This window comes from Coffea arabica, chromosome 6c (assembly GCF_036785885.1).
Source record: "Coffea arabica cultivar ET-39 chromosome 6c, Coffea Arabica ET-39 HiFi, whole genome shotgun sequence".
Classification (NCBI taxonomy): Eukaryota; Viridiplantae; Streptophyta; class Magnoliopsida; order Gentianales; family Rubiaceae; genus Coffea; species Coffea arabica.
In genome coordinates, this window is record NC_092320.1 from 26067411 (window position 1) to 26078974 (window position 11564).

Genomic DNA, 11564 nt, shown 5'->3' on the forward strand with positions numbered 1-11564 from the left:
TTGGGCAGGCGCTCCGCCGATACCCTTGGGTTCGCTCTTGGAAGAAATGGGGGCGTTACACTATCTTCATACGGGAAAGTTTGATATGGCTATTATGAGAGAAACAGTAGCTAAATGGGAGCTTATGCATGAACATCCCATTTCAACTGTGAAGAAAGAGGACTTCAATTTCATGATGAAAAGAGGGATGCCCAAATGGTAAAGAATTAGTAGGACCAGTAACAAGACTAGTTGCACTTTCATGTGTATAAGAGAGAACACCAAGTTCAAGAATTTATTGAAGTCAAGAAAATCAGCTTGACTCCAGATTTTTGGAAGTCCAAGAATCAAAATATCAAGTACATGGTTATTATTGGACATTGGATTGACAGCCATTGGAGATTTCAGAAGTGGGTCCTAAATTTTATGCATTTTGGGGCATGCAAGTTGTAGATGCTATTTTCAAGCGCTTAAATAAATAGGGCATTGAAAGCAAAATTTATACAATTTTCGTGAATAATGCTTCAAATAATGACACTGCTTTAAGATGTTTGAAGGACACTTTCTCAAGGAACAGATGCCTATTAGCCAAGGGGAGGTCATTTCATGTGAGATGCTACGTTCGTATACTAAACATGACCTTGTCGAAATCAAAGATATAGTTTGCTAGAGTAAGGGAGTGTGTGGAGTTTATATAAAAAAAAATAGATAGGAGATGCCTTTTCTTTACTGAAATTGTATAGAAGCTTGAATTGCTCATGAAACTACTCCTTTATGATTGCAAAATAAGGTGGAATTCTACCCATGAGATGCTAGCTTGTGCTCTAAAGTTTCAAGATGTTTTCCCAAGATTCAGTGATACAGAGCTGGACTTTGATTTCTACCCAGCCACAGAAGATTGGGGAAAAGTGGAAAAAGTTTGCAACATTTTACAAGTTTTCTAGACAACCACTCATATCATATCTGGTATTGATTATCTGATGGTTAATTTGTATCTAAATGAAGTTTGTCAAATAAAAGTACAACTAGATAATAAGGTAGATGATGAAGATGACTTTGTTCGGTCAATGGTTCAAAGGATGAAGTAGAAATTTGATAAGTATTGGGGTGAGTGTAATTTGCTAATGGCTATAGCAGCAATCTTGGACCTAAGGTGCAAAATGAGAGTCATAAACTATTGCTTTCCATTTATATACCCTCCACATGAAGTGGAAGTCAATATAAGCAAGATTCGGCAAGCATTGTATGATCTATATGACGAATATGTGGAGATGCATATTTCAAATTTAAGTGGTTCAGCTTCATCTTCTTAGCTATCGGCAATGATCCACCAAATAAGAGTAGCGGTAGTTCATCTTCGTCAATGACACATCTTTGGGTATGAGTGAATTTCTTACTCATATTGCTACTATGAAAGGTGTTCAATCCTCGAAGAATGAGCTAGATACCTACTTTAAAGATGGTCTTCTCACAGCCATAGAGGATTCAAAAATGGATATTGTGAACTTGGATACCTTGAAGTGGTGGAAAAACACAACAAAATACAAGATTTGGCCTAGAATAGCTACTTATATTTTAGCCATTCCTATAACTACTGTAGCTTCAGAAGCTACATTTAGTGCTAGAACTAGAGTAATTGGCTTCTATCATGGTTCTTTAGCTGCAGCAGCTATAGAAATGTTGATACACATTGGAGATTGGTGTCGCAAGCTATACGGGATAAAGAAAAGGGAAAAGGAGATTAAAAGTAAAATTACTATACATAATATTTGAAATATGTCTTGCTCTTACTGTTTCTTGACTTCCTTTTCTTTATTTTTTTCGTTTGCAGAAAGTCTTGACTTCCGTCCGTGTGGCACTTGATCCAAGGAGAGAGAGAAGGATTTGAGATTTGAATTAAGAACCTCATGTCAGCCTATCTAATGTCCCTAGATTTGAGATTTGACTTAATTTGCAAAATTATAAAGACATGTTATATGGTGCAATTTGATTGAATGGGCTACTTTAATATGTTTAATATAATAGACGTGGAAGTATACGAAAAGCAAACTGCCTTAAATAAATATCATGAAAAAACTGGGAATTTAGTATGGAATGGAACTTTAGCCAACAAATTGTTAATCTTCATAGATCCTATAGCTACAATAGATATTGTATAGTTTTTATAGTAAATCTTTTAGTTGTTAAATACTGAATATATAGCGAGAATACATGTGATGTGATGAGCATATTACTTTTGCAGAGAACCATTCCTTGCTCTATTCAATAAAAAGTTACTTTTACTTGAAAAAACTACTTTAAATATTGTTCCTTAAATAAAGTGATTAAAATATATATATGTGTGTATGTATGTATGTATGTATATTTATACACCCTTATTTGACCAAGTAATAGGTTACATATGGCACAATTTGATTAGAGGATGCACTTGAACATGTTTAATTGGCACTACAAGAAAATTGTTCATCAGTGACAACACAAAGTCATCACAGAACATATAAATATCGTCACAAATACCTTTTATTGACGACTTTTTGATCGTCACAAAGTCGTCACTAAATCCCCGTCGGTAAAAGTAAACAGTGATGACCTAAAATGTCGTCACTAAATAGTTCTCATTAGTGACGACTTTAAGTAGAACATTTTTGAGGTCGTCACTAAATAGTTGTCATTAGTGACGACAATCTGGAAGTGTTTTATTGACGAATTGACCTTTTGTCAAAAATGCTCTACTTAAGGTCGTCACTAAAAAGCACCGAAAGTCATTGTATATAACTATTTTATTGACAACAATTGTCGTCACAAATGTAACTTAGATTTAGTGACAGTCTCTGTTGTGACAAGGAGTTTTTATTTTCTATTTTGTGACAACTTTTTTTTGTCATTAGATAATTTCATAATAGCTTAATAGTCATAATTTGGCCTGTAATCATTGCTAAATCATTGATTTTAAACAAACCATACAAATAAACATGAACGATTGATAACCAAAAGTATTTGCATTAGATTACATGGTAATAATATAGCATTCTCAAATGCCAAATTCAAGTGTACATTGCCCAACTAATGCCTACAAAAATAACATTTGTCCAAAATATCACTTGTACATAAGGTACATTTACAAAAGCAATCACAGTTTAAGAAATTGAAGAACATCTAAATGAACCACTCCATGAGCAAAAGGCAATTTTGTCTTCAACATTCTTCAACCATAACCATAGATATCTTCCAAAAGCTAGTATGAATAGCATTTATCTGTCATAAAAGAGTAAAAGAAGTAGGTAAGGGGAGGAGTACAATAATAAAGAACAAGTAATGAGACTTAGATTATTAAGACAAAAATTACAATTCATTAAGAATCTCATATAATTTGGGCCCACATATTACAACACCAGCAAGAAGTTAGAAATCACAGTCCAATCTATACAAATACAACACTGCATAAGCTCAACTAAAGAGCTCTCTAAAACAGTTTTTTTTTTAATTTTCTTTCTTCTTCTTTAAATAGCTCAACTTATTGAACAATTAAATTGGACTCCCACAGTAATTATTGTTTAATGTTTATGCTTTCGGTTGTTTATATATTAAAACTAGGTGATTGCTTCCCACGCAAGGCGTGGGAACTTTAGACCTGTTAGTAAGGTTGTATTTGTTATTGTAATATTTTTAATATTTTAGATGATGAAAAGAGTGATGTGGTGTGTATCGTGAACTTGGGCTGGGAGTGAAAAGGAGTATTAGTCAAAAATATATTAGTTCAAAGAGTAGTCATGTACTAATACAAAGGATACAACCAATGCAGTAATGATGATTCACAAGAAAAAGGAAAGCATGATATTTACATATACAGCAGTAATTTAGTATAGATGATTCAAAAGAAAGAGGCTCCTTTGACGTTCAAATACCTTCCATTAACATGTAACAACAACTCAGATGACAATGAAATAAATTCACAAGTACCAATCACTTGGTCATTACTGCAATAACAGTTAATGGAAGTAGCAAGATATTGCTACAACTTGGTCACATGCAAATTTTTTTTTTGTTCTGGGTGCACAAGGAATGAATTCATAAATTATGAAGCAGCAAAATAAATTCACAAGTACCAATCACTTGGTCATTACCACAGCAACAGTTTCAATACCAACAGTTTCAACTTTCTTGAGACAATCAAGTTGCATCTTAAGTTTGCAAAATATCAAGTTTTACATGTCCATTAAAAATTTTAAAAAGTACCTTTGCTTTCATCACCACCTTTCCGGCTTAGAATACCTCCTTGAACACCACCCCCATAAGCCACTGCTTCATCTGGTTTTACACTCTTGTTGGGTTCCTTTCCATCAAAGTAGTCCTTGAGAAGTTATTGGACTTTTGGGATCCTGGTAGCCCCACTAACAGGAACAATTTCATGCATCTGGTGGTTCTCCAAACCAGCATCCCGCATAGCCTTCTTGACAAGTCCCATGTTTTTGCTAAAGAGGTCATTGTTCAACTCGTCAAATCAAGCATGAGTCCTAACTTGCTGCTGGCTGCTTAAAGCTCTTTTGGCACGTTCAGCTTCCCTCAGTTTTCCAAGTGGTCTATTGTGGTTGCTGATGTTCTTTCCATGTTTCTTGTTAATCAACTTGATGAAATATTCTATAATCCTTTGATGAAAGCCTTTGCCTACAATAAAACAGAGCAATTAGAACCATATGAAAGCTTTTTATAAGAAATGTAACTAATAAAACTTATACAAGAAATTGGTTGCTTTAATCATTGTTCAATATTTTGCAAAATCAACAGTTAATTAGTGTAGTTAGATAAACTTTTTTAATTCGTAGTTAGACAGGCAACTGCTGCTGCTCTGGGTTCATTGATAGTCCTAGCAACATTCAGCCCAGCAATAATACCTGCATTCTTTGTTGCCTGCCTCTGGGCATCATTGAAGTAAAATATGATTCAACGAGTAACTCTAGAAATTGAACTATACCGGGAACAGTTACCACAACATCCTTAATTTTCTTTGCAAGGAAAGCTTCAGCTGCTTCTTTCATCTTAGTTAAAACCATTACACTAATTTCCTCAAGACTGAAGACTTTAACCTTACTATCCTTAATTTTCACCTAGATATAAGGTTTTCCATCCTTGTTCACAATCTTACAAGGAACGAGCTTCATATCCCTCTAAACTTCATTAGTCTCAATCCTGTTATATAACAGTTAAGACTTCAGTGAGCATATGTATACACACCAAAATGTTCCAGCAAAAATGATAAATACACGAGTGTGCCTTACTTTCATCCAATAAGTCTCTTGACATCAAAGATAGTTCTTTCAACATTAACATCTAGTTGGTTCTTTGCAGCCTCACGAATCAGTCTTTCGCTACCAGCAAATGCAATCCATGATGGCTTAATACGATTCCTTGGTCATTTGCTGTGATTTCAACATGACCATTTTTGTAAATATGAGCACATGAATAGGTAGTTCCAAGATCTATTCCAATGACTATTCCCAATTTTGCAGCTTATTCTTTGGTGATGGAAATTGTAGATAGACAGCCTTTTGCACCGAAAAATATTATTGGAAAAAGTAAAACTCTTATGTATAGTTTTTGAGAGAAAAAAAACTAAAACACTGCAGGATGAAGCAATTCCACACTCATGATGAAATCCACAATTACTCGAGCAACCGTGGGATTGAAGAGTTCGAAGAGCTTGCTCAAACATTGTGGTGACCATCCCAAGAACAAGTGGAAAAAATAAGAACTCATTTAATTTCAAGAAAATGAAATGAACATCAAGTATCAAACTAACAAACAGTGCAGGAACAGAAGAAGGATATGAACTGCGAAGAACAATCTGATAGATAGCCTAGTGGTTAATGGTTTTTTTTCCCATCTCCCTTTTTTCTTCCTTCCCAATCCTTCCTTGCTAAAAAATGGCTTTGAAAGTATCAAATAGTACCTATCAAATTAGCGAACTGAGTTAGTTTAAAGAAGATCCTATAATAGTTATTCTAAAAATCTTTAGTCACTTGCTACGTGAGGAGGGCGTGGCAGATAATAACTCTTTGTTTTTTGGCTCATTTCGAATTGATATACTTTTTGGCTTAATTGGAGAGAACTAATTTGAATCATTTCCAACCAATTTACAGATAAAAAAAATTTCATTTATGAAAATGAAATAGAAAAAATAATAGCACAAAAACAATGAAAATAGACATCAATGGCTAGTAAAAAAAAGGTGTTCTTTTATCATTGAAAATTAGGCCAATGCTGATCAATGAGCTATAGTTGTTTGACTATCAACAGACATAATATCAAGAAATTATGAGAGCTTTTTTTGCTGTAACATCAACAGGCATAATATCAGATGTGTAATCTTGTTTTACCAGAGTTTCTGCCTATACAGTGATAATCTAGCACATTAACAGGCAAAAACAATAATCAGGCAGACAGTCACTGAATCGAATAATCAGGCAGCTTATTTTCATTGAGCACCACCTTGCCATCAGAATAGTAAAAGTTCGCTGTCTCTAAGTAGAATTTTTTCACTTCACAATATTTACAATCCAATGCATCAGGCAGACGGTCAACATTATGGCTAATGAAATTCAGAGCATCTAACCAGCTATATTTTTATGAGCGTGTTATGTGCATATCAATGGGTTATAAATATTTGAATATGAATAGATGTAAGATAAAGAAAGAACGAGACCTTTGTTTTGCATACAAGTCTTCTCATACTTCATCCTCCAAAACTGTAAAATTAGTTCTCAATACACGTAAGATGGTACTTAACTACCAGTGTTTTTCATTGGTTGGTGGTTGTGATAGTACCTAGACAATTACTTTAAGGACAAGCCTGTTCCATATTACCAACTGAATGCAAAACCTATCTCCACTACACTGTCTTCGATATTAACTCAACATTAAAATAGAGTTAAAAAAATGCTTACAACCTGTAGCATAATTGTGCAAAAGCACTAAAATTGATGTTGAACCCATAGCCAAATATTTTAACACAAAAAAGGAAATCTTTTATGACTTCCGGCAAGGGTGATTCAGCATATATATAGATTGGACGCGAAACAAGGTAAAAAATTATTGGTACCATGAAACTTTCCTTAAATTTCTGTAAAATTATTGTGTTTTTATGAATTTTGATGTATTATGTGGTTAAAAGAAATTACGTAAGCAACGCAAGAAAATAACCCATAAATAATGAAATTGAAGATCACCTCAGGAAATTTCCCTTGATCTCCAAAAATGGTACAAGAAAAACAGTAGCAGCTGCATAGACCTAGACAATGAAGAAACCCAAAATTATTTAAGTAAAACGATAAAACTGAACGAAGAAAAGAGAAAGGCCAAAATTTTGTTTAAATAGAAAAAGACAAGAAACCGCACCTAAAAAAAAGAAAAAAGAAAAAAGAGTGAGGTATGAGTGGTAGTGTAGATGGAAGCAGCCACTTGAGCTTCACCGGCAACTTTTACTTGAAAATCGAGAGTACTGCAAATCCTTCAATCAGTAATTGAATATGAAATAGAGATCTTTGTATGAAGACAAACACGGAAAAGTAAAATAGCCAAATTTGATTTAAAAAGCTAAAAATTAACATCAACATTGGAACTGATACTTACGAAAAAAAAGTCACCATTGGAGCGCGCAACAATCTTCCTGCAAAATTGAAGTTTTCACCATCTTTTTTTTTTTTGAAAAATAATAAATATTTCTTCATAAAAAAAATTTCATGAATCACTTATCAGCATCTTTGACTACAAGAATTAGTACCTTTTAATAGATCAGCAGAAAGCCGCAAGATTTTTCCAAACTTTATCAACCACGCTGCATATCACATGATATTATTCCCATTCAATTGTTGATGGAGGCTTGGAAGTAATATCTTGAACAGCTCGATTTACACCACGTACACTATTGCATATCTTTCTTGCAACAACATCAAGGAAATTGTGTTCAAAATTGTACCAGTCAGCAGTCATCCCATCTTGACTTGTGACAGCTCTCAATGCAACAACATGAGAATGTGTTCTTTGATCTCCTTGAACTCCAACAGACCTTATGGGCAAGAAAACAGCAAAAGCTTGCTATATTTTAAAAAAAACAACCAAACCAAATCAAACCAACCTTTACTAATGATTCTAAGAAAAACCCACTTCAATTTTGCCAAGAAACAAATGGCAAAACAAATGATACAGGAAAAGAAACATCCAACTTCATAAAACTAAACAAAAAAGCCATAGAAAACAACAGAAAACGTAAATGGAGTTTGAAAGTGATATTCTTAGAGGGGTTCAAATGCAACCAAATAGGGACTTAACTGAATGAATTATGGATGTTTTAGGGTCGAATTACGAAGTTCAGGAACTCTGGGGCTAAATTACAAAAAAGAAAATGGAATGACCGGAATTGCAAATTTAAGCAAACGATCGTCTTCCCCAAGCAGATTAGGCATCAATCTTCTATTTAGACCTTCACTCGGGCATTTTAACAAACAGTACATGGGCATAGAAGGATCCAGCAATTTTTGCTCAATTGGGACTGTAATTAGCCCCCCAAAATTTGTCAAAACACAAGAGATTTCAGTCCAAACAACATACAATAGCATACAATCTAAAATCGTTAGCAATCAACATGAAGTTGGCACTGAACAAACGCACGGCAAACATGCTTTGAGACTTTTCAATGTTCATACTAAAAATGGAAAACTAAAATTCAAAGAAGGCAGACGGCTTACAGTGTTTCCTTGGCGAAGTCTGCAGGCGATGGTGATGGTCGAAGGAAGGTGCGAATGATCAGGCGGCTGTAGCTGCCATGGTAGCCGCGCTGGAGCTGGGCGCCAGTGGTGGGTGGCAACATGAAATCGAGGAGTGACAGTGAGAGAGAAAGGCCGTGCGGGAAGGGGAGATGCGTCAGGCAGCTAGGCGGCGCACGAAATGGAGGTGCCGTGGCGGAACTTGGAGGCGGCGGAAATTGGATGAGAGCAGAGTGACGGCAGCTATGGAGATTGCGCGCTGTGATGGCCGATGAGCGGCTGTTGCTCTGTATTTTCTTTGTGTCCCCTCTAGGCCAAGACCTTTCTCTGTTTCTGGTTTCACTTCCTCAATCACCAGCCCCCAAATGAAACTTTAGTCTTTTCCTTCGTTCCCCTGCCGACGTCCCCCTTTTCTTCCTCGACAGCTAAAAGATTTTGGGCAGAAATTTGCAAAAAATATTGTAGAATATTAGGGATTTGGAAAAATTGGGGAAAATGTATAGGAGAGAGAAAAACGAACCTTTCCAATGAAAACCTTGCCCTTTAATGCTGGACAGCCATGGTGATGCTAGTGAGAAGCCAGAGAACGGATTTGTTGTGTGGGTGAAGGTATCAGGTGCCGTGCGGAAGCTCTGTTTTGTGCTCAGTGCAGAAGCTTGTTTGTTTCAACTCGGTGAAAGTTTGTGTTGCTCAAGTGTTCCGTTGCTTTAACTCAGACCAAGTGTTCCGTTGCTTTTGTTTTCAGAATGTGTTCCGCTGCTTTGGTCTTTGCTTTGCTTTGGATATTATTTTTGTTACGCGGCACTTTCACTATGATTTGATCAAAATTTTGACTTCACTCATTTTCCCTCCATTTGATACCAAAAATCATGTTTTTTTCTGGATTTGTAATATGGTTTGAACCATAGATTTTAATGCTATAGTATTATTCTTTATTTTTTAGCAAAAAATAAAAATTTTCATCAACATAGGTGGCAAAATTTGTTAATTTCATATAATTGAAAATGTACTTTTATAATTTGCTAATATTTTATACTAATTTCTTATAATTGCAGCACTAAAGAACATCATGTAATTGAAAATAATTAAACTCAAATTATATGGTTATAACATAGTTTCAATAAAAATAATCATTTTCCCAACATTTGAGACCAATCATCATGCTTTTTTTATTTTTAATTTGGTTTGAAGCATAGATTTTATTGCTATAGTATTATTCTTTATTTTTTAGTACAAAAACACAAATTTTCATCAATATAGGTGGCAAAATTTGTTAATTACATATAAGTGAAAATATACTTTTATAATTTGCAAATATTTTAGCCCTGCAATTTTTTATAATTGCAGCACTAAAGTACATCATTAATTGAAAATAACGAAAGTCAAATTCTATGGTTATAACAGACTTTTATTAAAAATAATCAAATGCTATTAATAAGACATTATTGTTAAGTCAAAAACAAAGAAAATCTAGTGATGACATAATGTTATCACTAATTTATTCAAGATTATAATGACAAGAAAAGTCGTCACTAATTAAATTGCTAGTTTTTAATATTGTCAATTGCTAGTTTTTAATACTTTTGTGAAAATATTGATAATGGTTGAGAAAATTTTGTTACATTACTGCAAGTGATAAATGTACTTTTGTTCTTTTTCAAACATTTATTTTAATGTTTAATTTTGTTTAAAACTATTGTACTAGTATAGATTTGCAAAACAAAACTTAAGTTCTCAATAGTTAAAAAATTCATTACAGAGAAAACACAAAGTAGTAGTTGCAAAATGTGTATAAATTACAGATATTTTAATGTGTATAAATTACAGTTTATTTTAATGTTTAATTTTGTTTGAAACTATTTTACTAGTATAGATTTGCAAGACATAGATTTATGGGTAATTTTTTTTTTTGCTTTCACATATTTAATTTATGTTAAATACAAAACCTACCAGTTTCCCTTTCATAAAAATATTAGTGCAACACTTTTTGAATTTTACTTACAAACATTTATGTATTTAACATAAATTAAATAATTCAGAGTGAAATGCCCATAAAGAGCAGAATATTTGTTCATGTAATGGAGGAAACCCACAAAGAGTTGGTACTTTATGGGCCATTTCTTTTTTTAAAAAAATTTAATTTATGTTGAAAAGATAACCTGCCAGTTTTCGTTTTGTAAGAAATCAGTGTAATACTTTTTGAATTTTACTTACAAACATTTATAAATTTATCATAAATTATATGTTTGAAAGTAAAATGCCCATAAAAAGTTGGTACTTTGAATAGATAATGCTCATTTGCCCATAAACTACACTCCATGAACGCTATTTTGTTAATTACTTTGTAGTACTTTGTTATTCCTTTGCTAATACTACTTGGCATGTAGTACAAAGGATAAATCTGGCATAAATTTCTTATTCCATTGATAAAAAGACCTGTCTGCCTTATAACTATTGTAATGAAAGATATATCTTTAGAGTTTATAACAAATTATTACTTAAGTTTGAGAAAATTATAAAATATTTATGCATAGTTTATCAAGATACCATTCGCAATTTCCTAATAAAAAAATAGGGGCTAAATTGTAAAAGGTAGGGTGCCATAATAGAAATAATAAAATTGGTTTATTACATATGGGGGTTAAATTGCAAAAGTTAGAGTGCCATAGTAGAATTAATGAAATTGGTGAATTACATATGGGGCTAAATTACAAAAGTTAGGGAGTAATAATAGAATTAAAGAAATCGGTGCACAACATATGGGGCTAAATTGTAAAAGTTAAGGTATCATAATGGAATTAATGGAATTTTTTACAACATTTGGGG

The 11564-nt window shown here is 33.4% G+C and overlaps 1 pseudogene; it reads right to left on the reverse strand.

Moving 5' to 3' along the window:
• Positions 1-2959: 2959 nt before the first annotated feature.
• Positions 2960-8676, reverse strand: LOC140008712 (luminal-binding protein 4-like; annotated as a pseudogene).
• Positions 8677-11564: the final 2888 nt, after the last annotated feature.